This window comes from Rhamphochromis longiceps, linkage group LG10 (genome assembly GCF_057381845.1).
Source record: "Rhamphochromis longiceps isolate RC_006_pf linkage group LG10, R_longiceps_female_GT1.1, whole genome shotgun sequence".
Taxonomy (NCBI): domain Eukaryota; kingdom Metazoa; phylum Chordata; class Actinopteri; order Cichliformes; family Cichlidae; genus Rhamphochromis; species Rhamphochromis longiceps.
The window spans coordinates 5,922,845-5,949,360 of NC_140566.1; the positions used below are offsets into that span (position 1 = coordinate 5,922,845).

The window sequence follows — 26,516 nt, forward strand, 5'->3', positions numbered from 1 at the left end:
AGAAATTAACCTTGAAGTCTTGGTGCCCAGACACAGCTGAAATCCCTTAAAAAACGGTGCTTATCTCAATTCTGGAGCCCAAATCATGTCAGTAAAAGATACATTTCTATTACAAAAAAATAAATTTCACCCCTTAGGGTCTCAAACGTCTGCATCTGTGGCCCACTGCTGGCACTGTCATCACATTGGAGGGCCACTTTAGTGTTCAAGTAGTACAAAAAAATTAACAAACAACAGAACACCTGGGAATATTTCAGAAAATGTAGTGTTTTGTTTTGTTTTTTTGTCTTTTTAATTTAAAATATTAGAGATCAAGATCAAACTGCGAACTTGAACACACATTTTTTCCCACTCTTAACCACCACCTTTCATTGAACTAAAAAATAAACAAATTGGTCCTGTCTTTCTGGACAGACACGTGGCAGGCAGCACAACTGATATATTTTTGTTTGTATTTAACAAGATAAAAATGCAGACATGAGTGTGCACATTAGTTTCGAGTCTTTCACTGAACTAACACAGCCAGTTCCTCAACATTTTTGTACTCTCTGCTCATATTGCCTTCATTAAATAATTTTTTGCTTTTTAAATAACTTATTTAAACATTGCACTCAACAACAAACGAATCCTCCTTAATAAAAAAGTAACTTCAAAGGCTAAATTGAATTATATTTCTTCACATCAATATACGGCAAAGAAGGCGTGACTCAGGCTGCAAGTGGCCTCCGCGCCACAAGTTTGAGAGCACCCGCCCCTTTCCTGATGGGTGCCCAAGGTGCCCTTTTGTTGAGACACCTTTTTAAAAAAAAAATATTATTATTATTTTTTTAATGTGTGTGTGCGTGCGGAGTCCTGTCTGTGCCCCTCAACAATAATATTTAACTATTAATCACAGTTTTGCTAAATAAAAGGATCTGGCTTGCATCAGTCACATGATCACATTTAACCAATGATCGCCCTTGACGGCAGAACGCGCTGGTTACGAGCCGGGAACAAGCTCACAAAGAGCACGCGCATTTTTTGCGGTCCGGAGCTGCAGGAGAAACACAAGTTAACTCAGAGACACAGACTGATGCGACAAAACCAGTAAGTAGGTGTACAGCGTAAACTGTAGTGTGTAGCAACCAGGAGTATTAGCTTATTATGTACACGTTGGTAAGTTGTCTTGTTGCAAGCAACTGACGAACTGAAACAAACAAGCGTGCTGTGTGTGCAACAGCGCAACAAACATTATCTGTCCTTTTATTAACTGCACATGTAGTGCTGGTCATAGCTGCTGGCTACCTGTATAAGGCTGTCATGGGTCTGTAGCTCTGTCACCGTTTTAAATGGCCTGCATTTGTATAGCGCTTTTCTAGTCCCTAAGGACCCCAAAGCGCTTCACACTACATTCAGTCATTCACCCATTCACACACACATTCACACACTGGCGATGGCAAGCTACATTGTAGCCACAGCTGCCCTGGGGCGCACTGACAGAGGAGAGGCTGCCGGACACTGGCGCCACCGGGCCCTCTGACCACCACCAGTAGGCAAACATGGGGTTAGTATCTTGCCCAAGGATATTTTGCATGCAGTCAGGAGGCAGCCTGGGATCAAACCACCGACCTTCTGATTAGTGGCTGACCTGCTCTGCCACCTGAGCTACAGCCACCCACAGCCACAGTTTTAGGGAACATATTTAGTTTTAAAGTATTTAGAAACATATTTAGTTTTAAAGCAAGTTACAGGGCTTTTCCTGCCTTTCTGGAGGGATTATATTTCACTAAAAAAAGATCTAATATGCATGTCCACATAATTATGCATTATTATAATTATAATATGTTAAAAACACACGCTGTATTTTAAAGAACATACATTAAGAAGCAAATTATATTAGATTTATATTTTAAATAAGACAAAGACAGTTTAAAAATGTAATAATCTTTGCCCCTGCACAGAGAGGATAGTGAAACAAATGGAATCATCATGATGACGTTATGACCGTGGCTCAGGGGGTTGGAAATCGCATCTCTAACCGGAAGGTCGCCGGTTTGATCCCTGGGCTCTCGGTCCTGGTCGTTGTGTCCTTGGGCAAGACACTTTACCCTACTTGCTTACTGGTGTTGGCCAATCCGGTTGTTCAGTGATGACGCGACGAATCCTACTTCCGGGTCTAAAGTAGTCTGCGTTTAATATGGCTTTTGTGTTGTTAACATGTTTAATGTTATGTATTTTCTTCTATTTGATCTCAAAAAGCTCCTAAAACAGTCAGTGATCCCTGTTGACCTCCCTCGGCTTTTATTACCACTAATCATTTATTTAAGCTCAGTCTTTAAAACCTTAGGATGTAACTACAGCCCAGCCTATGCAGCAGTATATGAATGACTAACCTCGTATTGTGGATGGATTATCTCAGTTGTTCTCCTGGCTGAAGTTTGGTCCTTTTACAGCATCCTGCCATGCGATTACATTTGTTTCTGACCACCGAGAACACTCACGGTAACTTTTATCGAGTGGAAAAAAAGTTAGCTTGTTTATATTATGCTAACATAGCTGTGTCGCTAGCGGTCACCTAGCACATCATTATATACCAGCTAGCCCAACTTCAGTAACCCTACAAACGTCACTGCTGTTTAGTTTTCTGTCTTCATTTATGCTGGAAGTGATAGCAGAGCTGTACGTTTTAATTTGTTTCCAAAACCCCGCAGTCAGGACATGCTATATTGTATTTAGATAGAAGCTAGCGAGCTAACTCCCTGCTAACTTCTAACTCCGTTAAATGTCATAAATTCCGTTTTCATGGATGCCTGGATGTTAAACTCAATTGTTACACCTGGTAGAACAGAACGCTGATCATTTTATTAAAGATGAAAGACTTTAGACAGTTTTTCAACTCTCAGTAATGCCATAGTGATCGTTTGATATGTGGACCTGCAGCGGAGTTTAGACCCAGACACGGCTAGTGACGTCAGACTGAACAACCGGATATGGCAGCCTCGCTTCTGTCAGTCTGCCCCAGGGCAGCTGTGGCTACAACTGTAGCTGCCTCCACCAGTGTATGAATGTGAGAGTGAATGAATAGTGGTATTGTAAAGCGCTTTGGGTGTCTTGAAAAGCACTATATAAATGCAATCCATTATTATTATTTCATATTTATTACTTCCCCCTCCTCATTGCTTTATTATTGTAGCTCTAGTAATAAATAATAAAAAAAAAGATTCTGGATCAGCACCACGATGCCCATAGTATATACAGTATTCTGAAGAAGGTCTAAAATGTCACTGTGTGTGCGTGCATGTGTGTGTTTTATTTAGATGGATTTTTAAAAAAAATATTACTCATGATATAATATCGTCCAGACATGGCTGGTAAGGACATGAGGAGGAAACAGTAGAGCTGTGTGAGGCTACTAAAGGCAGGGCTATAACAGTTTTCTGTCATCATTTTATTATAGATTAAGTGCAAGAGTTGTTAGGTGTGGATAATTAGATTATAGTTTATTGCAATAGCAAGTTGTGCCTTGTTCTCACATAGACAGCAAGTGGAGAGTGATATATGAAATGATGGGATGGAAGGAAGAAGAGAAGCAAAGAGTGATTCACATGCAGAGCCTAAATTATTTCTCACAGTTTTTTGTTGCCTTATGGTTCCAAGTGCTGTCACCAATCTTTGCATTTTGTTATTATCTCATGACACTTGTTTAATCAGCTACCATCTCTCCTATGGACTTTTTAATGTTTACAGTCTCAGATCAACACAGCCCTGCCCTCCAGCACTATCCACAGCAACCCCTCAACAGCAACATTGTACCCATCAGTTAAAGCATCGGCTACGTTTGCTTTGCCTTGTTGCCCATATTAGATTCTTGATAAATGTGTGTTATTGTTATTCAGCCTGGTTCAATGTGCCCCTTTTTAACTTTGAGCACCCGCCCCTTTAAACCTCTCTGCACAGCCCTGCTTCCAAGCAATTAATGTATCCTTAGAATAATTTCGGTAGGCACACCCTTGGAAGGTTCACCAGTGGTCCAAGTCCAAATGTTCCAAATACTCATAATATTTCCTTTGAAGTGAATTATTTCCTTTAGAAGACTTAATGTGACATTGTTATACAATCACAAATTTTACATTGGTATATTTTCAGTAAGAAGAATGTGATATTAGACTTTGACCTTACTTGGCTTTGTTTATTTTTTGGTTTCTGTGCTTAAGCTTAACCACATCTACAGAATATAGAAATATGACCTAATTTAGGATGGTGACATCAAATTGAAAAGGACTTTAGAAAACCACTGTATATGTTGCTTTTTCATACTGTTGACATATTTTGGCGATCATGGCTCAAGAGTTGGGAGTTCGCCTTGTAATCGGAAGGTTGCCAGTTCGAGCCCCGGCTTGGACAGTCTCGGTCGTTGTGTCCTTGGGCAAGACACTTTACCCGTTGCCTACTGGTGGTGGTCAGAGGGCCCGGTGGCGCCAGTGTCCGGCAGCCTCGCCTCTGTCAGTGCGCCCCAGGGTGGCTGTGGCTACAATGTAGCTTGCCATCACCAGTGTGTGAATGGGTGGATGACTGGATATGTAAAGTGCTTTGGGGTCCTTAGGGACTAGTAAAGCGCTATATAAATACAGGCCATTTACCATTTATGTTTATAAAAAAACACAGGTAAAGTTATAAAATTATCAGTGTTTAAAAACATAATAAGTTAATCTAGTGGTTTGTGGGGCCTTTATTTAGCTCAGTCAACTTTGCAGTGTTATATCACTGTGACCTCTCTCTCTTCTCCTATTACTTTGTCCACTGAAGAGGTATCTCTTGAAAGTAAATGTATCCATCTATTGGGACATTTCAGACTGTTATTTCTCTGAAACAGAGAATCCACTTTCTATGATATCATACAGTATGTGTATTCATCTGGTTAGAATTGTGAATACACTTCTGTTGTTCATAACTGCTTTGTCAGGAAAATATAATAATATTCTGGATTCTCATTTCCCTGACATGATTTTAAAGTTCCTTTTTTTTATGTTGGTATGAGCAGACTTGTGATTCCATCTTTCTTTTGGTTTCAGCTGTGAGTCAGGCTGTAAGTTTTATAGCCTGTAAAACAAGCTCTAGCTCTCACTCCAACTCCTAAGAAACAGCCCAGTTCTACTAACTTGTGAGAAAAATATCAAACATATTAGGTCCAACTCTTTGATTTATGACTGTGATTGGAATAGCTTGAAACTACAACGATCTGGAAACCTAAAACCAAACTGTACCCAAAGAAAGAAGAAAAGAAATGAAGGGGAGGCGGGAAAACACATACTACCTGACCTGATTTTTAGACCAACAAATAACAAGGCAATATTTCCACACTCTACTTGCTGAATCCTTCATGGTGACAGGTAGATCTGGCGTGAGTGTGTGACTATGATTTATTGGGTTCCATACTGGCCCATCTTTAATGGTGGATGCTATTGCCTGCAGGATTCTGAGTGATTACTGTCTACTAATTTTTCATGGCAAGCTGGGCAGAAAAATGACAGTGAAAGCTGTGCAGAATGACTAATCAATATCATATTTATGCTCGGTAAGGCGAAAGCATTGCTCACTTGCCAGCACAACAGGGCTTCCATTGATACATCCCAGTGAATTTCTGGGGGAAGATAATGAATATTTCTTTACTCAGAGCAACCAAAACAGAGCAGTTGATAGTTACGGTAGGAAACTCAATGTCTTCAAAAGCAATTTTAAATAATTACCACCTGTCAGAAATTGTGTTTTAGTGTTTTGAAGTGCTTTTCGATCAAAATAAACCTCACTCATTGACCCTCTAGGACCATCTAGGCCTTTATATTTTAAACATGAACTCTACTCTCCTTAGCAGAAAATCCTGAAGCATAATGTCCAGCCATGTCAGTTTGTGCCCTGAAGTTGAAGTGCTCTGGGTTATGCAGCAGGACAATGATCACAATGATCTGAAACACATCAGTAAGTGCACGTATGAATAGCTCAGAAAAAAATAGACTGAAAGCTCCAAGTGGCCTAGTCAAAAGTCCAGACTCTGGTATGGCTTTAAACAGGGCATTCATGCTTGAAAACGCTTCAATGTCGCTGACATATGCAATTCTATAAAGAAAAGTCAAAATTCCTGGAACTTTATTATAGTTCTTTCTGCCAGGGTGGTACAACCAGTTAGGGGCAGTTAGATTTTCACATAATGCCAAGCAGGTTTGGTTAGTTTTTTCCCCTCAAGAATTTTAGCTTTTTTTTTTTAAAGCCCTCACCATGGTGTTGAAGTGTTACTTTTCATCCGTCTACTAATCTAGGCTTTTCACAGGTATCCTTGTTGAACATTTATATCAACATCATGGTATCTCATGGTATGCTGGAAGACAGTAAGAACCACATGCAGCAGAACATAGATTTTGTCAGACTGAAAAATTAACAGTTGTTGCTATGGAGAGAACCTAGAGTTCATGTAATAAAACTTGCACTTGGGTCAGTGTGTCATGCTGGAGACAGCAGGAAATTGCTGTGTGCTAAACATCGAAAACAAATTGCCCGAGTCTAGCTCCTTTGTTATACAGGCACTGCTGATGTTTCTGGGCATGGAGCAAATTTTCTGGTAATAACCTACCCAAATTGTGTAGCTTTGCTCTCAGGTCCAGAATGTACTGAACTGAACTTTTTGCTGCGCTTGGACTTTCCTCCCAGTTTTCTCCAGCATGCTTGGCATGTACCCCCTTGACACTTCACCGGTATGTTTTTCCTGGACTGAGGGAGGGTGTTGGAGGGCAAGTGACATGGATTCCCACTGCCAACTCCTCTCCTGTCAGCTACTCTGATCAACTGTCTTCCTCCGGCCCTGGCAGCTACTAAAATTGAGAAGGCACCGTTAGATGAGCTAACGGTGCCTTCTCAAGGCACCGTAGATGACGCTTGCTGGCTGTGACAGCTGGCCTCCCCTCACACCACACCCTAAACCCGCTGCTCCACCCCTCCCCTGTAGCTGAACCACACCCTACCACAAACAGAATTATAAGACAACAAAACAAACAACAACAAAAAAAGGTGACAAAAGAAGCATACATAAATTAAAGGTCATAAAACACAACAGAAGAGCTTTAGGGGACACAATAACCTGATGCAACAGTTACAACAATTTCTGTAGTGTTTTTTTTCTATTTCTTTTTGCTTTATTAAGTTGTAGTGTTTTGGCCTCCCAGGGCCACTGTAAAAAATGCCCACTGACACATTTTTTGAGACTCTGAAGAAAAGAGATTTCCAAGGTGTATGGAAGGTTACAGAGAATATTAGGATAGACTTTTAAGTGCAGCAGCTCCTCTTGGGAAGATGAAGTGATGGATGCCTCTAGTCATGATAGGGTGGTAGTGTCTTTTAAAAGAGGTTTTGTTGAACAGATGATTGCCTGGTGTGCAGTTGGCAGCAACACTTGCTTTTTACTTTCACCCTGGTGTCATGTCATGCAGGGAAGCTTAGAGTCAACTGCAAATACTAGAATAGCAGTACCAGAATGTGGTGTATGAGAACACTGAACACACATTCAATTAAACTCAAATATTATTGGTTTGAACAAGTCCAGTTGAATAATTCATGCTCTAATCTGCCTACCTTTCTTTCCATGTTATTCATCTTAAAATATAAACATACCCAAAACCTTTCTTAAGTATTTTTGACAATACAGTAACTGTCTGCATGAATATAATTTTCGTTTCCTTTCTTTTTGCATTTCATGCCCAAGAGATTTATTTTCCCAAGTGGTTCATTACAGCTTTTGCTATACTTGGTCCACTTGATTGTCATAGTTTCTTCCATCTTTATTTCGATTGTCCGATCTTTATTATTTATATAGAAAGAGAGAAAAACAGAGGGGAAGAGAGACACTAAAAATCCACTTGCAAGCACTCTTTCCACTTGATCACCAGCTGGAAAAAAAAACAACCAAAGAGAGAACAACACAGGGAAACCACAGCAACAACCAACATAAGCATAAGTAACACTAAATATGAAATATTGAATGTTACTGAGCAGCACACAAGAGCGACAATGCATGATATGTTTAAAGGCACCAACCAAAGAAAATAGTGTGTGTCTGTGAACACCTGTGTTCACACTTGTATGCACACTTATGTGCATGCGCACACTTGTATTCACAAGGTTTCTCCATGTGACTGTCTAATAGTAGGTGTGGCACTAAACACCGACATAAACACCAACAAACAGGCACACAAAGACACAAACATACATTCCCACCCTCATGCGCACATATACAAATCCTCAGCACTTGCCCAACATGGAGACACACAGAAATGAACATTGTACAAACACTCACACTCCCCAGACATACTCTATACCTCCAGGTCAAGGCACCAACACTCCCAGGAGATGTTTTCCTTTACTCTGGGGTGGAGACAAGCAGACCACACCCAGTCCTGCAGAAGGAGGGAGGCCTAGCATCCCAGACACTAGTCTGTGAAATGAAATAACGTTTGTTCCTTTGAATATATTTTTCAAGTATTTAATTTCTTTACAACTCCAATCTGGGAAGTTAATCATATGATTGTTCTGTAGGGTTGTTCTAAATAGCTGTACGTTGGCATGAACACTCTGTCATTTTTAGAAACTCCCACCATGCTGTCAGAGAGGAGCTAATATTGATGCTTTTGAAGCATACATGTTATTTGATGTTTGAGCTGATAAATGGTAGGTCTGAAATCTCTATATTACTGCCTAGTGCCTTTTCTACATCTAGCCAGTGCTCAGAGGGTATATATTTTAACAATCCTGAGATGACTTGTAGCCTGTTGGCTAAGAAGTAGTGTTGAAAGTTAGGCAGATCTAATCCTCATTTAATCTTGGTCCTTTGTAGCATTTTTAATGTGTGTTGGTTTATCTTTCCAAAGAAATTTCTAAAGGATTCCATAGACCTAAACCAATCTGGTGATGGTTTTCTTGGGATCATTGAAAATAAATAATTGATTCTTGGCAAGACCATCATTTTATTGAAGTGACCCTTCCCATGAGTGATATCGGTAGAGATTTCCATCTAGCCAGATAATCTTCTACTTTTTTAAAAAGTGGGATGTGGTTTAATTGAGCTACATCTGTAAGCTTAGGAGAAACGTTAATACCTAAATATTTAATATTTCCAAATTCCAGTTGTGTAGAAAAAGAATGATGGAAGGAGCAATTAATCAGAAGAAGTGTAGATTTTAACCATTTTGTTGAATAATCGGAAACTCTTGAAAAAGAGTTTATTAATGTAATTACCTAAGTGAGAGTGGTTTGTGAGTGTTGAAGGAAACATCATCTGCACAAACACTGATTTTATGTTCTGCATTCTTGCATTTTATGCCCTTAATTACTTTAACCTGTCTAATTGCTGCTGCTAGTGGTTCGATAAAAATTACAAACAGTGAAGGAGAGATTGGGCATCCCTGCCTGGTGCCCCTCAGGAGAAAGAAGCTGGAGCATGTTTGGTCATTTGTGCTGACACAAGCTGTTGGGGAATTATTATAATAATATAATAATACTTTTATTAATAATATTTTTAACCTGTTTATGAAGGCGTTTCCAGAACCAAATTTGTGTAAAGTTGCAAATAAAAAATTCCAGTTAACTGTCAAATGCTTTTTCTACATGTAGAGACAATATTGTGGCTTCAGTTTATTTACTACATAATAGTCTATTAAATTACGTAATCTATATGTATTTGTTGATGAGTCCCTGGCTTTTATGAAACCAGTTTGGTCAGGATGTATTAAGAGGGGGGTTATCTTCTCTAATCTCTTTGAGAGAGCTTTGCAGATTATTTTAAGGTCAAAATAATGAGGGATATTGGACGATAGCTCGTGGGAAATACAGGGTCTTTTCCTGGTTTTAGCAGAAGACTAATGTTGGCAGAATACACATTTGGTGGTGATCTGCTATTTTCCTTCCTTCCTTCCTTTCTTGCATGAATGTAATTTGATATAAACTGTTATACAAAATTCACAAACAAATGAAATGCATAAATTAAGATTTTTATTGATTATGACAAAATAGAATAACTAATCTAATTATCTATAAATATAATTTACTATTATAATGAATAATGAATTATAATAGTATAGTCTTCATAACCATAATTTGTGAAATATATGTGAAATATATCAATTTAAAAGATGTATTCAAATTGATGCTAATTAAATCATCCATCCATTCGCTTCCGCTTCTCCTTTTCAGGGGTGCGGGAGCCTATCCCAGCTGTCATAGGGCGAGAGGCAGGGTACACCCTGGACAGGTTGCCAGTCTGTCGCAGGGCCAACACACAGGGACAGACAACCATTCACACTCACTCGCACGTTCACACCTAGTGGCAATTTGGATTATCCAATTAACCTATCCCCACAAGCTGCATGTCTTCGGACGGTGGGAGGAAGCCGGAGTACCCGGAGAGAACCCACGCGAACACGGGGAGAACATGCAAACTCCACACAGAAAGACCCCGGCCTGATGGTGGAATTGAACTCAGGACCGTCATTGCTGTGCGGCAGCAGTGCTAACCACCGTGCCACCGTGCTGCCTGCTAATTAATTTAAATTAATGTAATTACTTAAATACTAAAATTACAATTTTTTGGAATGCAAAAAAGGCCAACCCTTTACGCTTTACCTAGTGACTGATAAATATACATAGATTTGGGTTGTGGATGGTTCCTGTGAATTGTAGCTTGCTGGCCATCATTTAGGGTTGATGATTTTTTGTTTATTTATAATTTTTTAAAATCAAAATAGTGATGCAAGAAGGCACATGATCGACTGCACTGAAATGCGAAAATCTGCACTTGAGAGTCTTGCACTTGAAGCTAATGCTGTGCAAATGAAAGCATGAGAGGAAGAGAAAGGTCGATTTCTCATATCACCCTAGCCTTAGGATGTTTTAATACAGCTGCAGGCTAGACAAAAAAGGACCATGGATGAGAGGCAAAAAGCACAAAATAGAATATAACAAACTGAGAATATAATAACTATGGAGTATCAAGAGCAAACACAGTTTTAAAACTGGCATTAACATCTGCCTTTGACTATTATTGAAGATCTTTCAGTAAAACTGATCACTCTGAGTCTGGTGTGTGTTCTACAACATTGTGGCTTGAAATCAACAATGTTTGCATGTTCTTTGAGCTTTACCTTACTGCACTGATGAGTCAAATCTGTTGCAGAAAGAATTATCAGACTACGTAGGTGTAGTGTAAAAGGTCTTATTGGTTTTCCCAATCAGTCAGTGTGTCAAACCTCTGTTTAACTTTGGTTCAACCCACAAACTGTGATTCAAATGGGTTTGAAGGCCCACAGTTACTGTGTATATTTTGAAACAATCTGGAATGCTGGTTGGAAGAGGTAGAAGACAGAGAATGGTTAAGATTTTATACTTTGTTTACGACCACAATGACATATGCAGTCTTGCAGTCATGAATATAGCTTGGCTGAAACATCTGACTTTAAGCATAAAAGTCTGTAAGTTTAGACTTGTCAGTGTTGGAAACTCTGGCAAAATTACACCGAGCACACAGTAATAACGTAATAATTTCTAATTAGACCATTATTATTACCAAGCTGTATTTCCACATTATTACCTCTGTTTTTGGTGCCCTTATTATCCAGTTATACAAATTTCAGTGTAATATTACCCGACTGTAACCTCTGGTGCTACCATGATATAACTTAAAAATTACAACATTTTTACACTCTTGTTTCCCCCCTTGTTAACCTGATATTGCCGCTTTATTACTGAGCTGTAATGGACAGTGCTACAGAAATGTCTCACCACTGTGTTTGCCAACAAGGGTTTATACACCAAGTACTGACTTGCTTTCTTGTTGGGGATCAAATGCTTATTTCACTGAATTGCATGAAAATCAATTTATAACTTTCATATAACATGCTTTTTCTTGATTTTGGTTGAAATTCTGACTCTTCATTAAAATGAAACCGCCATTAAAAATATATTATCAAGACTGTCCATGTGTTGTTGATCAAATTTATGAATGCAGCAGGGATCACATAATTTCCTTTAATAATAACATAAGTATTATAACATAAGTATTGAACACATCATCAATTTTCTAAATTCAAATATTTCTAAAAGTACCATTGACTTGAAATTCTCATCAGATGTCTGTAACAACCCATGCAATCCACACATGCAAAAGAAATAAAACCATAGATGTCCAGAAACTAGAATTAGAAGTTATCAGTAATAATAAGAAATGACACGGGGAAAAGGTATTGAACAAATGAAGAAAGAGAAGTCCAAAAATGCAGGAAAGTCAGGGCACTAACTAAAATCAATCAGTAATTAGAAAGCAATCCTACCAATTACTGCAAAGTAATATCAGCTGGCTCAGTCCCAAATGGTAGCCTATAAAAAAGCTGGAGGTGGGAACATCATAGTGTAGGGCTATTTTTCCAGCATGCAGCCCTGTTACACTTCCTTCACTTATTATATAAGTGAAGGAAGGACAAATTGAAAAATGTACCAAGGCATTTTTAATAAAAATCTGCTGCCATCTACCAGGATGATGAAGATGAAATGAGGGTGGATGTTTCAGCAAAACAATGATCCCAAACAAACAGTCAAGGAAACTCCCAATTGGTTTCAGAAAAAACCTCCCCGTCAGAATGGCCCAGCCAATCACATGACCTGATTTGAAAATCTATGGAAAAAACTAAAGCTCAGAGTTAACAGAAGGGGCCCAGAGAACCTTCAGCATTTCAAGAAGAGTAGGCCAAAATCACACCTGAGCAATGCATGGTACTAGTTTCTCCATACAGGTTGTGTCTTGAAGCTGTCATCACCAACAAAGGTTTTTGTGCAAGTATGAAATAAAGTTTAACAAGCATGTTCAAACTTCTAATTATTACACATAACATCTGAACAGTATGGTTTGATTTGCATAGATTGCATATATATTTGCGTGTATTGAACGTAATGTATCTCTTTACTTTTCTGAAGCTAATATTTGAAAAATAGAACACTTTTCCCCTAAAAGAAATAAGTTCACTTTTCTCCTAAACATTAGTATTATACCACCTAAAATGATGATTACAGTTGAAGTGCAAATCAATAACCTAATTAGGATGAAAAGAAAAGACCCTAGAAAGTTTTGCCAAGCTGTTTGCCTGTTCATTTTCCTTCAAGGCTGCTTGATTGCTCCTTTGTGATTGTATGCCTGTAGACAAATATTCATGGACTTCCTGCTGGGCCTTTGTTTAGGAAACTGTATTTGTACATGTATTTGTACAAGTTAAACTGAAAACTCACACAAAAGTTTGTTGAAATGTAAAAGTGTTGTTTGAAATCATGTCACTTGCTCAATTTGTCTGAAATCAAGACCTGTGCAAAGGACTCTTACATTTTGCCTAAATTTACCTTCCAGTGCAAAGCCCCTTAGGGGAACTGTTGTGATTTTTACCTATATAAATAAAACTGAACTGAAATGTTGTTTTCTACTATAATCACAAGCAGTTTGCCTTCTAGCTTATTGTATTGTATTTATCTGTTTTAATTTAAACAAAATTGAGTACAGTCCTATATCCACCCCCACAATCTCCTAAATCTTTACAGTGTAAAGATCAAACTAAAATGGTCACCTTGACATTACCATGGTGGATCCTTGGTCGATACTTGATGGCAAATGTAAATTACCATGACAGACCCGGGTGCACCTTCATGCTTTGCAGCATTGTTTATTTGTTGGTTGCTGTATACACACAGTTGGCTGCAGCTCTCTCTCGCTGCCAGCTACACACACTGACAACAACACCATGACAGGACCCTACACCAGCGGTCCCCAACCCCCAGGCCACGGGCAGGTACCGGTCTGTGAGTCGTTTGTTAGGGTACTGGGCCTCCTCCACCTCTGGCTGGTAAACATTTGTATTAACTAGTCAATACGCAAACCGCAGTGCTTTGTGTCCCTCTTGTACAGCAGGTCTTTACTGGTTTCTCCCTGTCCTGTCTCTGTGGTTGTCCGATTTCCCCATATTGACTAGTTAATACAGCTTTAGCTCTGGTCCTCTACTATAGTTAAATCACTGTCTACTATATAACCCAAAAATATTTACTATTAACTGACAATGACAATTTCTTTTGGAAAATAACCCCTGTTATAACACCCTGTACAAATCAACATGGACTATGCCAGGTTGCATAATCCACTGATTTTTCTTTTATGCAGGTCTGCACAACTCACAACTCTGTTGCTTGTGAAGCTCGCACACAAGAATTTCACTCACATGTGCTGTACCAATGTACCTGCACATGTGATGTGACAATAAAAGTGATTTGATTTGATTTGGTCTGCAGCAAATGACATTGAAGAACTGGCACGACTAATGTGGGTCCCTGGGACATAGTATTATCTAGGCTATTAACTAAATAAGACTATAGGTGTTATTTTATACATAAATGTACCTCTCTGTAGCCTGAGAAAACATTTCAGTAATAAAATTGCAACTCTAAAGAGGGATTACCTTCTAAGTTTTTTAATTTAGATCATTAAAATCAATGACATGCATCAGGAAATGTTCTAGTGTTGTTATGTAACATATTGTTATGTTTTATGAAGAGCCACCAAAATTATGTGCCAGTCTGGGTTTTCTTGCATTTCAATGAATGTGTATATATGGAAGATCAAACAAGCTGCTATATTCATTGCTAGGAACAACGCAATCTGTATTTAATATTTTCATTTCTGTAAATATGGCTTTCATGAAGCATTCACCCCAGGTGACTATAAATTGTCTTACAATATACTACAGCACGCAAAAGTAATGATAATATCCTGCACAAGGGACAACAGGAAAAAAGTAAGTTCTTGAATATGAACAAAAATACTGATTGGATAAGACAGAGTCTTTGGCAACCAGTTTAGCCTTGGCTGTATTAGCCAAGGTCATTCCACTACAGACATCCTTGACTGATTTTATTTATTTATTTGTTTGGTTGTTTATTTCTGCAAATGCCATGGGGTGATCGTGGCTCAAGAGTTGGGAGTTCGCCTTGTAATCGGAAGGTTGCCAGTTCGAGCCCCGGCTTGGACAGTCTTGGTCGTTGTGTCCTTGGGCAAGACACTTCACCCGTTGCCTACTGGTGGTGGTCAGAGGGCCCGGTGGCGCCAGTGTCCGGCAGCCTCGCCTCTGTTAGTGCACCCCAGGGTGGCTGTGGCTACTAGCTTTCCATCACCAGTGTGTGAATGGGTGGGAGACTGGATATGTAAAGCGCTTTGGGGTCCTTAGGGACTAAGTAAAGCACTCTACAAATACAGGCCATTTACAGGCCAATGCCATGTTTCTTGTATATAATCTACAGTCTATTAGACCTGAGACTTCGTTGAAATTATAGAGCATTTCATTCCTACATTTTAAGAGCTTCAGTTCACCAGCATTGGCTAAACTTAGTGCAACTCTTCTGACAAATGGGGCAGAGAAGTAGGTGTAGGGTTTAATTTCCTTCTTCAGTGAAATGCAGTCTGACTAATGTGAGTATGATGAATGTGATCATATTTTTCTATTTATCTGCTTAACTCCAGTGTTCATTATGATTCATTTTAGTGGTAAAGAGGAAGTGGTAAGAGGAAAACGATCCTTAAAGTTATATTTCTGGACATGTGTAAAGGTGCATGGGTATAACTACTCATTTGCTCAATTACACAGTGATTTTAAATAAGGATTTCAGGCCATGCCTCAGGTGTACTTTGTACTTTGGTGGAGGTGCATGACACACTGGGTTATGCAATGAATGAGACAGAGCTTTTGCTCTCAACTCAAGATGTTGGGAGCGATTATCTTGGACTCCAGTAACACTTTGAGAAATCTTGGAGTCATTTTTAATGAGGATATGTCCTTCAATGTGCATATTAAACACATATGTAGGACTGCTTTCTTCCCTTTGCACAAAATCTCCAAAATTTAAAGCATTCTTTCTCAGAGTGACATTAACAACTACTTTGTTCACTTATTACTTCTAGACTGGACTAGTGTATTTCATTATTATCAGGATGTCCTAAAACTCCCCAAAAAGCCTTTAGTTGATCCAAAATGCTACTGTGTGAGGGATTAAATCTAATCTAATTTAATCTAATAACTTTAAACTTAGACAAACAGATTAACTCAGGAACAAATAAAACACTGGAAAAAGCCAAACAATAACATTTTTAAGTTATCTAAGTGAGTTATATATCATGTTTAACCTGAGTAGCAAAAGCCCACGAGAGGTCTGAAAACGATGTGCCGGGAATCCACTGTTCTCGCCGGCTCTAGTGACTCTTGAACCCCCAGCTAGCTATCAATCTGTTGAGTAACAGACATCAATTCAATTCAAATTAATTCAATTCAATATCATTTATATAGTGCCAAATCACAACAACAGTCGCCTCAAGGCGCTTTATATTGTACAGTAGATCGTACAATAATAGCTACAGAGAAAAACCCAACAATCATATGACCCCCTATGAGCAAGCACTTTGGCGACAGTGGGAAGGAAAAACTCCCTTTTAACAGGAAGAAACCTCCGGCAGAATCAGGCTCAGGGAGGGGCGGGGCCATCTGCTGCAACTGGTTGGGGTGAGAAGGAAAACAGGATAAAGACATGTTGTGGAAGAGAGACAGAGATTAGTAACAGATATGATTCAATGCAGAGAGGTCTATTAACACATAGTGAGTGAGAAAGGTGACTGGAAAGGAAAGACTCAATGCATCATGGGAATCCCCGGCAGCCTACGTCTATTGCAGCATAACTAAGGGAGGATTCATTGTCACCTGGTCCAGCCCTAGTTATATGCTTTAACAAAAAGGAAAATTTTAAGCCTAATCTTGAAAGTAGAGATAGCGTCTGTCTCCCAAATCCAAACTGGAAGCTGGTTCCACAGAAGAGGGGCCTGAAAACTGAAGGCTCTCCCTCCCATTCTACTTTTAAATGCTCTAGGAACAACAAGTAGGCCTGCAGAGCGAGAGCGAAGTGCTGTAATAGGGTGATATGGTACTACAAGGACATTAAGATAAGATGGGGCCTGATTATTTAAGACCTTGTATGTGAGGAGCAGGATTTTGAATTCAATTCTGGATTTAACAGGAAGCCAATGAATGGAAGCCAATACAGAAGAAATATACTCTCTCTTTCGAGTCCCTGTCAGTACTCTTGCTGCAGCATTTTGGATTAACTGAAGGCTTTCCAGGGAGTTTTTAGGATATCCTGATAATAATGAATTACAGTAGTCCAGCCTGGAAGTAATAAATGTGTGAACTAGTTTTTCAGCATCACTCTAAGACAGGATATTTCTAATTTTAGAGATGTTGCGCAAATGGAAGAAAGCAGTCTTACATATTTGTTTAATATGTGCGTTGAAGGACATACCCTGGTCAAAAATGACTCCAAGGTTCCTCACAGAGTTACTGGAGGCCAAGGTAATGCCATCCAGAGTGAGAATCTGGTTAGATACCATATTTCTAAGCTTTTCAGGGCTGAGTACAATAACCTCTGTTTTATCTGAATTAAGAAGCAGAAAGTTAGCAGCCATCCATGTCTTTATGTCTTTAAGACATTCCTGCACTTTAACTAAATAGTGTGTGTTATCTGTGTTATCTGGCTTCATGGACAGATAGAGTTGGGTGTCATCTGCATAGCAGTGAAAATTTATGCTATGTCTTCTAATGATGCTGCCTAAGCTAAGCATGTATAATGTAAAAAGAATTGGTCCTAGCACTAAACCCTGTGGAACTCCATAATTAACCTTAGTGTGTGAAGAGGACTCTCCATTTACATGCACAAATTGGAGTCTATTAGATAGATATGATACAAACCACTGCAGTACAGTACCTGTAATACCTGCAGCATGTTCTAATCGCTCTAATAGGATATTATGGTCAACAGTATCAAATGCTGCACTAAAGTCTAGCAGGACAAGCACAGAGATGAGTCCACTGTCAGAGGCCATAAGAAGATAATTTGTAACCTTCACTAAAGCTGTTTCTGTGCTGTGATGAGCTCTGAAACCTGACTGAAACTCTCCAAATAAGCCGTTCTTCTGCAGGTGATCTGTTAGCTGTTTGACAACTACTCTTTCAAGGATTTCTGATATGAAAGGAAGGTTGGAGATTGGCCTATAATTAGCTAAGACTGCTGGGTCTAGAGATGGTTTTTTATGTAAAGGTTTAACTACTGCCAGCTTGAAGGCATGTAGCACAGCCGATTATTAGAGATAGGTTGATCATATTTAAGATTGAAGCATTAATTAATGGCAGGACTTCTTTGAGCAATTTTGTAGGAATGGGGTCTAAAAGACATGTTGATGGTTTGAAGGAAATAATTATTGAAGTTAACTCAGAAAGATCAATTGGAGAAAAATAGTCTAATGAATATCAATACTACTAAAAGTAGCTGTAGATAATATTACATCTGTGAGATGATTACTGGAAATTCTTTCTCTAATTATAAAAAAATGTATTTGTGAAGAAGTTCATGAAGTCATTACATCTCACGAAAAGTCAAAGCACTTTTGCAAATATGTGATGTCTTGATAAACCGAGCAGATATTTGAAGTTTACACTAGGGCTGCACGATTAATCGTTAGAAAATCGCGATCTCAATTCATACTTATGTGCGATCTCATTTCCAAATGACAACGATAAAATTTTTTTTAAAAAAGACGACGATTGTACCGCATTTTGATCCGGGAAGTAATCTGCATGAAAACAAGTGCTCACTCTTCCTGCTCAACAAATGACAAGGGCGGAGCCTTATACCACGTGATACAGAAGCTGGCTGCAAAAATTAGCAGGGAAAAAACAACGGAGTGCACGTCAGGGATGACGAGAAAGTGACTGGAGAAAATCCGTCCCGGTCAACCACCCAAACATCAATAACGGGAACCTTATACAGCGCTTCCCTATACCCGTCGAACTCCCACAGGCACAAGAAATTACGGACGCTATTACTTATCACCTGACCAAAGATATGGCTCCCACTGTACACTGTGCAAAACGAGGGATTTAGGAAAATGATCTAAATCATTTTCCTAAATGACAAACGCTACGCAGTGCCGTACCGCAACTATTTTTCTATTGTTGCACTACCTACTCAATACACGCAGTGTCGAGCAACGGTGGAGACGGAATTTCAAGCAGTACAACATTTTGCGGCAACGACAAAATGTGAGACATTTGTTGTTTTTATGTTTATTTATTGTTTTTATGTTCAGTCTCAACTGTTACGAAGTTGATGTGCAGTTAATAAGTGCAATAAATATTTATACTGGAAAAGAAAATCGTGAGAGAATCGTGATCTCAATTCTAAGCAAAAAAATTGTGATTCTCATTTTATGCAAAATCGTGCAGCCCTAGTTTACACAGCTACATTCTCGCCTGAAAATATCTTAAAAGTTTATTTTGTGACCCAGAAAGCACAATAAGAGTAATATTAAAACTAAATAGCTGCCGCCATTGTTGGAAACTGGAATTGGCTGGGGCATGCTATGAATTCGGGGATAGGTTGAGCCACAAATGATACACCCAACCCATCCTTCAAATTCGGGGAAATGAAGGACGCATTTGTCTGCTGCGTTTGGAGCAACCTTAGAATTGGGACAGCCTTCATCGCCTGGCTGTAACGTAATCGGTCTACAAATGCGGCATCCAAAGGATAATTTAACACTTACTAATGCTAATTAGGTGTTAAGAGTTTATATATTAATTCTCAAAGAGTATTTTAGTTTAACTACATAAGAGTTATCTTCTAATTAATTCTAAAAAGTGGAAATTTTACTGTTCTGAACTTCTAGAATTTCCTTTGGAAATAAACATTTATTAAAAAGATGCAATGGTTTTTGAAAAACATTTATTCTGAACTGTGCACCACAATTTCAAAAACATTTTCTGAAAGATGTAACAGTGTACATGTTCTCACTTTCAATAGAATTTTGTTTATCAAAAGGTCTGGCATAGGTGAGCTGGTACATGCAAATAACAGCATTCTCATCACTTATTTCTTCAATACAATATGCAAGTCCTTCATTCATCACTTTGTGGAACTTCAACGCACTTCTGCTGTCCCCCATATTCCACCTTCATATATTCACAGCATATTCTGTGTCGAGATTTATTAAAAATTAGTTGACACTAATTAATTGCACAAATAATCCGGTAATCAATTGCAGCATAGTAAAAAAAAAATAAAATCCTTTTTGAGCCATTACTTGTGTAAAGTATTTTCCTAAAAGACAAGGACATAGACAACAATACTGAACTAAATTTAAAACCTCAGCCTTTTTTATTTTTACCTAAACTGTGTGCACAAAACTCTGGAGGGATCTAAATGCTAACGTAGAACCCAGTCAGGACATCTGCTACTGCTGTTTGCTAGTTTTTTTTATGGGAGATCGTTTTCAGGCTTCAAGTAGCACCATTATACCAACATTTCACATTCTAGACATTGCTTTAGGTGTATTTAAGTTGACCAAAAATTTGACTGAAAATTCACATGCAACCTTTTTTTCAAGGCTGTGGTATTTGCCCGCAAACAATACCTTTCAGCTAGCTAGAACAGAATATTGTGCTATCACCGAGCAACATGGCTAATGCCTTTCACACAGCTTTGTCTCAACTCCAAAGAGCCACAGAAGTAAAAGCTCATAATAATAATTGAAACAATCTTTGAAAAAATGACTTACCAAGCATGGCAAACAACTCAAATATGTAGAGCAAAATGTTCTGAAACGGCTTCACTTCAGCTTCAGTACAGCACTTTGGTCAGCCTTGGTTGTTTTTAAATGTGCTTTATAAATAAACTTGACTTGACTTGACTTGACTTGACTTCGATTGGATCCTATGATGCTGGCGGCGGAGTCTGTGAATTTACTCTATTGGTGTCATAGCCCCTCTAGGAGTTTGGATTTAAGAGGTCAAGAGTTAATGTTTCCATTGTAACACCTCCAGATTTGACACAGAAACACTCATTTTTAACACTCGGTTTTAAATACTATCATTTTACACCTCAGAGTTACATTAAAAGAATGCGACTCTACTTAGAGTAAAATTAACTCTACTTTTGCCTAGTTCTGCCATAGGTTTCTTCATGTTAAAATGGAGTTTTTCCTTCCCAGTGTCACCAAAGCGCTTGCTCATAAAGTGGTCATCTGATTGTTGGGGTTTCTCTGTATTATTGTAGGGCGATATGGCAGCCTCGCTTCTGTCAGTCTGCCCCAGGGCAGCTGTGGCTACAACTGTAGGTCGCCTCCACCAGTGTGTGAATGTGAGAGTGAATGAATAGTGGAATTGTACAGCACTTTGAGGTTCTCGAAAAGGGCTATATAAATGCAATCCATTATTATTATTATTATTTATCTGACAATGTAAAATTTTCAATTTTAAGAACATGAAAACATATAATAGCCATTTTTCCCCATTTTTAATATTATTTCCAGAAGTGTGCCCCTAGTTAGAAAGCGTAGTGATGCAGTGAATTTAGAGTTATTTTATCATAGCTTTATTTATCTGGACAGTGCTAGTTGAAAATGCCAGACCGAACAAGACAAGAGCTCAGCTTTAGAGACATGATGTTCAGGATTTGAAAGATTAAAATTCTTAAACCCATCTTCCTGCAGTGGAATGGCTGTTTATCTAGGTATGCTAAATCAAATGGCAACATGCTTGAATGGTCTGTTGCAAAAGACTGAGCTTGATTGACTCTGACCCCTAGCTTTTTTACATGGGCAACCTGTCAATTTGTCCAGTCATTGATAAGAGGCAGAAAATCTGCCCTCACTAAGAAAGGCAGCATCACTCCCTATTTTCGCTGAGCCTTATAAACTGTCAGTAGATAGTGGGATTTCAAATGACTGCTGCTTATCTGAGCAAGCTCCAGTCCATTTGCCAAGGGAGGAATTGGTTATACAGCAACTGCATTACTGCTAGTAATTCCGCACCCTATACTCAGACCTCAGGTTCATTTCACGTCAGAGGTGTTTACCTTTTATTATGTCCCAAAGAAGGTTGTGTAAAAATCACGATGTGTGCTGTTGGTATGAATCAGTGTATCTATAACTAAAAGGAAAACTTGTAGATATACTTTTATGATCAATTGCTTATTAAGAGTGGAATGAAAACTTTCCAAAGCATGTAAACATGTAAGCCAAAACAACTTTTTCTGTTGTGTATATATATATATATATATATATATATATATATATATATATATATATATATATATATATATATATATACATACACAAAAGATACAAATCATTGCACTTACATCAAACTTCATTAAATTAAAGTAGGCTTTTCCCCTCTATTCCCTTGCGTGTTGTGCAGATCAAAAAGAACTTAAAAGTATGGCATATTGTGGATATGTCAGGGTGTAAATCAAACCTTTTTATCCATCCATCCATCTTCTTCCGCTTTATCCCGGGCTGGGTCGCGGGGGCAGCAGCCTAAGCAGAGATGCCCAGACCTCCCTCTCCCCAGCCACCTCCTCCAGCTTATCCGGGGGAACACCAAGGTGTACCCAGGCCAGCCGAGAGATGTAATCTCTCCAGCGTGTCCTGGGTCTGCCCCGGGGCCTCCTCCCCGTGGTACATGCCACCCAGGAGGTGCCCAGGAGGCATCTTTGTCAGATGCCCGAACCACCCCAGCTGGCTCCTTTCGATGTGGAGGAGCAGAGGCTCTACTCTGAGCCCCTCCCGGATGGCCAAACTTCTCACCTTATCTATAAGGGAGAAGCCAACCACCCTTCGGAGGAAGCTCATTTCCGCCGCTTGTATTCACGATCTCGTTCTTTCGGTCACTACCCACAGCTCGTGGCCATAGGTGAGGGTAGGGACGTAGATCGACCGGTAAATTGAGAGCTTCGCTTTTACACTCAGGTCCCTCTTCACCACGACGGACTGGTGCAGCGTCCGCATCACTGCAGCCGTAGCACCAATCCATCTGTCGATCTCCGGCTCCCTTCTCCCATCACTCGCGAACAAGCACTCCACCCTTTTCTGGCTGAGAACCATGCCCTCAGATTTGGAGGTGCTGATCCTCATTCCCACTGCTTCACACTCGGCTGCGAACCGTTCCAGTGCGAGCTGGAGGCCTTCACTCGATGAAGCCAACAGAACCACATCATCCACGAAAAGCAGAGATAAGATTCTGAGGCCACCGAAGTGAAAGCCCTCCGCCACTTGGCTGCGCCTAGAAATCCTGTCCATAAAAATTAGGAACAGAATCGGTGACAAAGGGCAGCCCTGGCGGAGCCATTCACCCACCGGGAACGAGTCCGACTTATTACCAGCAATGCGAACCAAGCTCTTGCAACGGTTATAAAGGGATCGAATGGCCCGTAGCAATGGGCCAGACCAATGTTCCCTCTAAGCTGCGCAATTGCGCACTGCGGGCACAGTCTCTGCACACAGAAATTCTGCCTTGCGCACAAAAAAAATCTAACCTGAATTGAAATTAAAATTAATACTTAAACAATTCTGTTTTGCAGTGTTAGTCAGTAAGTGACTGGCTGCTTCCATATATGAACGATGCCACTTTATCCCATAGTCCACCCAATAATCCGTATATGCGCAGCCAATCAACGTCGTTGACAGGCTATAACAGCGTCCTTATGTGCCGACACCGGTGTTTTAGCTGGCAAACCGGCGTGGCTGATGTGGAGTGAAACCACATTAATGACAACGTGTACAACCATTGGAGATGTGAGCAGGACAGACGGAACAATTGACGGAAAAATTGGGGACTTTATACCAGTTTTTAAATTGTGTTGATAGGCCACGTAAAACCAGAGTTATGATAAAAAAAATATGCAATGTTTGGTTTTCTTCCTGAATACTGTCGTTGTTTAAATTTACTGCGGGAAGAAATGGTTAAATCGGCGTTTTATAAGAAAAAAGGCTGTGAGCAAAAATAAACCCCACCCCCCTCTCCCTTTCCTATTCGTCCAAAAAAGTACCATGTCGACCAATCAAAAAATGATATGACAACGTGGCATCTAGTTGTTAAGAAACGGGGGAAGTTTTAGGAGTGACGGCGGTGCTTTGAGATGTGAGAGATTTGCGACGTTAAGCGCAAATCTTGTGTCGTTAGTGTGTAGTGTAGTCAATAGTTTTGTTGTGTGTGTCAGAACAATTAGGCGACTGTTACAGTTGTTACAGGAGTGATACATCTCCTGTTGTCAGGCCTGCAGGTATCAGGCTGTTGTTCTCCTTTATCTCATAGTGGACAGAAATAATTTTTTGGAGTGACACAAATAATTTGTGTGGCATCAGATTTGATGCAGAACAGCTGATTGTTCTGTAAATAGTTTGAAATGTTTATTTAAAAATGCCTTGGCTGCATTAAAAAAAAATAGCTGCAAAAAACTTTGTTTGCCAAACTGAGTTACTTTTTTGAAGAAGTAACTATATAATTAATTGCCCAGCATTGGTCATTATATACTGTATTTTGGAGACAGAGAGTTACAGGACTCTCTCCCAGACCACAGACTCATAATACAAGTCAGAGCTTTATAAAAAAAACTTTTAAAAAAAGAAAGTTGTGTTTTCGAAATTGGAGTGTGATCCCCCTGTAGTTGGAACACACCCTCCGGTCCCCCTTAAAGATGGGGACCACCACCCCGGTCTGCTAGTCCAGGGGTACTGCCCCTGACCTCCACGCAACATTGTAGAGGCATATCAGCCAGGACAGAGCCTTCAGGAACTCGGGGCGGACACCAGGGGCTCTGCCACCAAGGAGTTGTTTAAATGCCTCAGTGACCTCGCTCCCGGAAACTGGCGGGTCATCCCCAGACTCTGCTTCCTCCTCGGATGACGTGTCAGTGGGATTAAGGGGGTCCTCGAAGTATTCCTTCCACCGCCTGACAATTTTCTCAGTCTAAGTCAGCAGCGCTCCGCCAGCACTATACACAGTGCAGGTATAGCACCGCTTTCCCCTCCTGAGACGCCTGACGGTTTGCCAGAATCTCTTTGCGGCAGTCCGAAAGTCTTTTTCCATGGCTTCTCTGAACTCCTCCCACACCCAAATTTTTGCTTCAGCCACTGCCCAAGCCGCATTCCGCTTGGCCTGTCGATACCTGTTGGCTGCCTCTGGAGTCCCACAGGCTAACCAAGCCTGATAGGACTCCTTCTTCAGCCTGGTGGCTTCCTTCACCTCTGGTGTCCACCATTTGGTTCGGGGATTACCACCACGGCAGGTACCAACCACCTTGCGGCCGCAGCTCAATGCAGCAGCTTCGGCAATGGAGACGCTGAACATGGTCCATTCGGACTCAATGTCCCCAGTCTCCCTCAGAATGCTGTTGAAGCTCTGCCGGAGGTGTGCGTTGAAGATCTCGCGGACTGAGGCCTCTGCTAGATGTTCCCAGCACACCCTCACTAGGTGTTTAGGTGCACCGGGTCTGTCCAGCGTCCTCCCCCGCCACCTGATCCAACTCACCACCAGGTGGTGATCAGTTGACAGCTCAGCCCCTCTCTTTACCCAAGTGTCAGGGGCTGATCTAGAAGGGTGGCAGGGGGTGGCAAGTGCCACCCTAAAATGATCCCTTGCTACCCCAAGTGCCACCCTAGTTTTGCATATAATGGATTGGATTTATATCCATTGTAAAGCGCTTTTCAAGGTACCCAAAGCGCTTTACAATGCCACTATTCATTCACTCTCGCACTCACACACTGGTGGAGGCAACCTACAGTTGTAGCCACAGCTGCCCTGGGGCAGACTGACAGAGGCGAGGCTGCCATATCGCGCCATCGGCCCCTCTGGCCAACACCAGTAGGCGATAGGGTAAAGTGTCTTGCCCAAGGACACAATGACCAGGACAGAAAGCCCGGGGATCGAACCAGTGACCTTCCGGTTACAGATGCGCTTCCCAACCCCCTGAGCCATGGTTCGCAGCCGAGCCACGGTCGCCCATATGACAGTGTTGTTTATTAAAATAAGATGGCATTAACACTTTGAGCGTAGTTACAGTCAACAGTGAATATAAATGCTAAAACTGAAAATATTGCATAGTGTTCACCCCTCACCATTAACAAATGGCTCAGCCCATGGTGCAGACCAGCTTTTTTCTTGTTTTCAGTAGCAAGCGATGCTTATGATTGTGCCAGAGCACATTTTGAACAACACCATGGGAATTTCAGATTTTACACAGGTGTTTGGATGTTACACTCTGGAAATGGAAGGAATGTGAGTGTTATTAACCCTCTGTGGTCCACGGACACGCTGCACCTCCAAATCACATGACTGATGTAAGCTGACATAGCAACAAGCTGCAGCCACGCTCAGTCGCTATTTCAGCCCACACTGAAAGTTCGGACTTCAAAGTTTTTAAATTTTAATTACAGGCCAGTAGATCCAGAGTTATGATAATATATATAAGCCACGCTTTTTTCTAAATACTGTCGTCATGTTTTGTGTGTGTGTGTGTGTGTTTTAAGTGTTTTCTAAGGACAGCGCAAAAACAGTAAAAGAAAAAAAGTCACCGCTTTCCTATCGATGGAAAACTGT

The 26,516-nt window shown here is 40.2% G+C and overlaps 1 long non-coding RNA gene across 1 annotated transcript in view; it reads left to right on the forward strand.

Moving 5' to 3' along the window:
* Positions 1-1,003: 1,003 nt before the first annotated feature.
* LOC146660214 (uncharacterized) overlaps positions 1,004-26,516 on the forward strand; it is a 28,343-nt gene continuing 2,830 nt past the window's right edge. The window contains exon 1 of the long non-coding RNA XR_014913505.1: positions 1,004-1,086. This is a non-coding gene — a long non-coding RNA (uncharacterized LOC146660214). The remainder of the gene's footprint in view (positions 1,087-26,516) is intronic.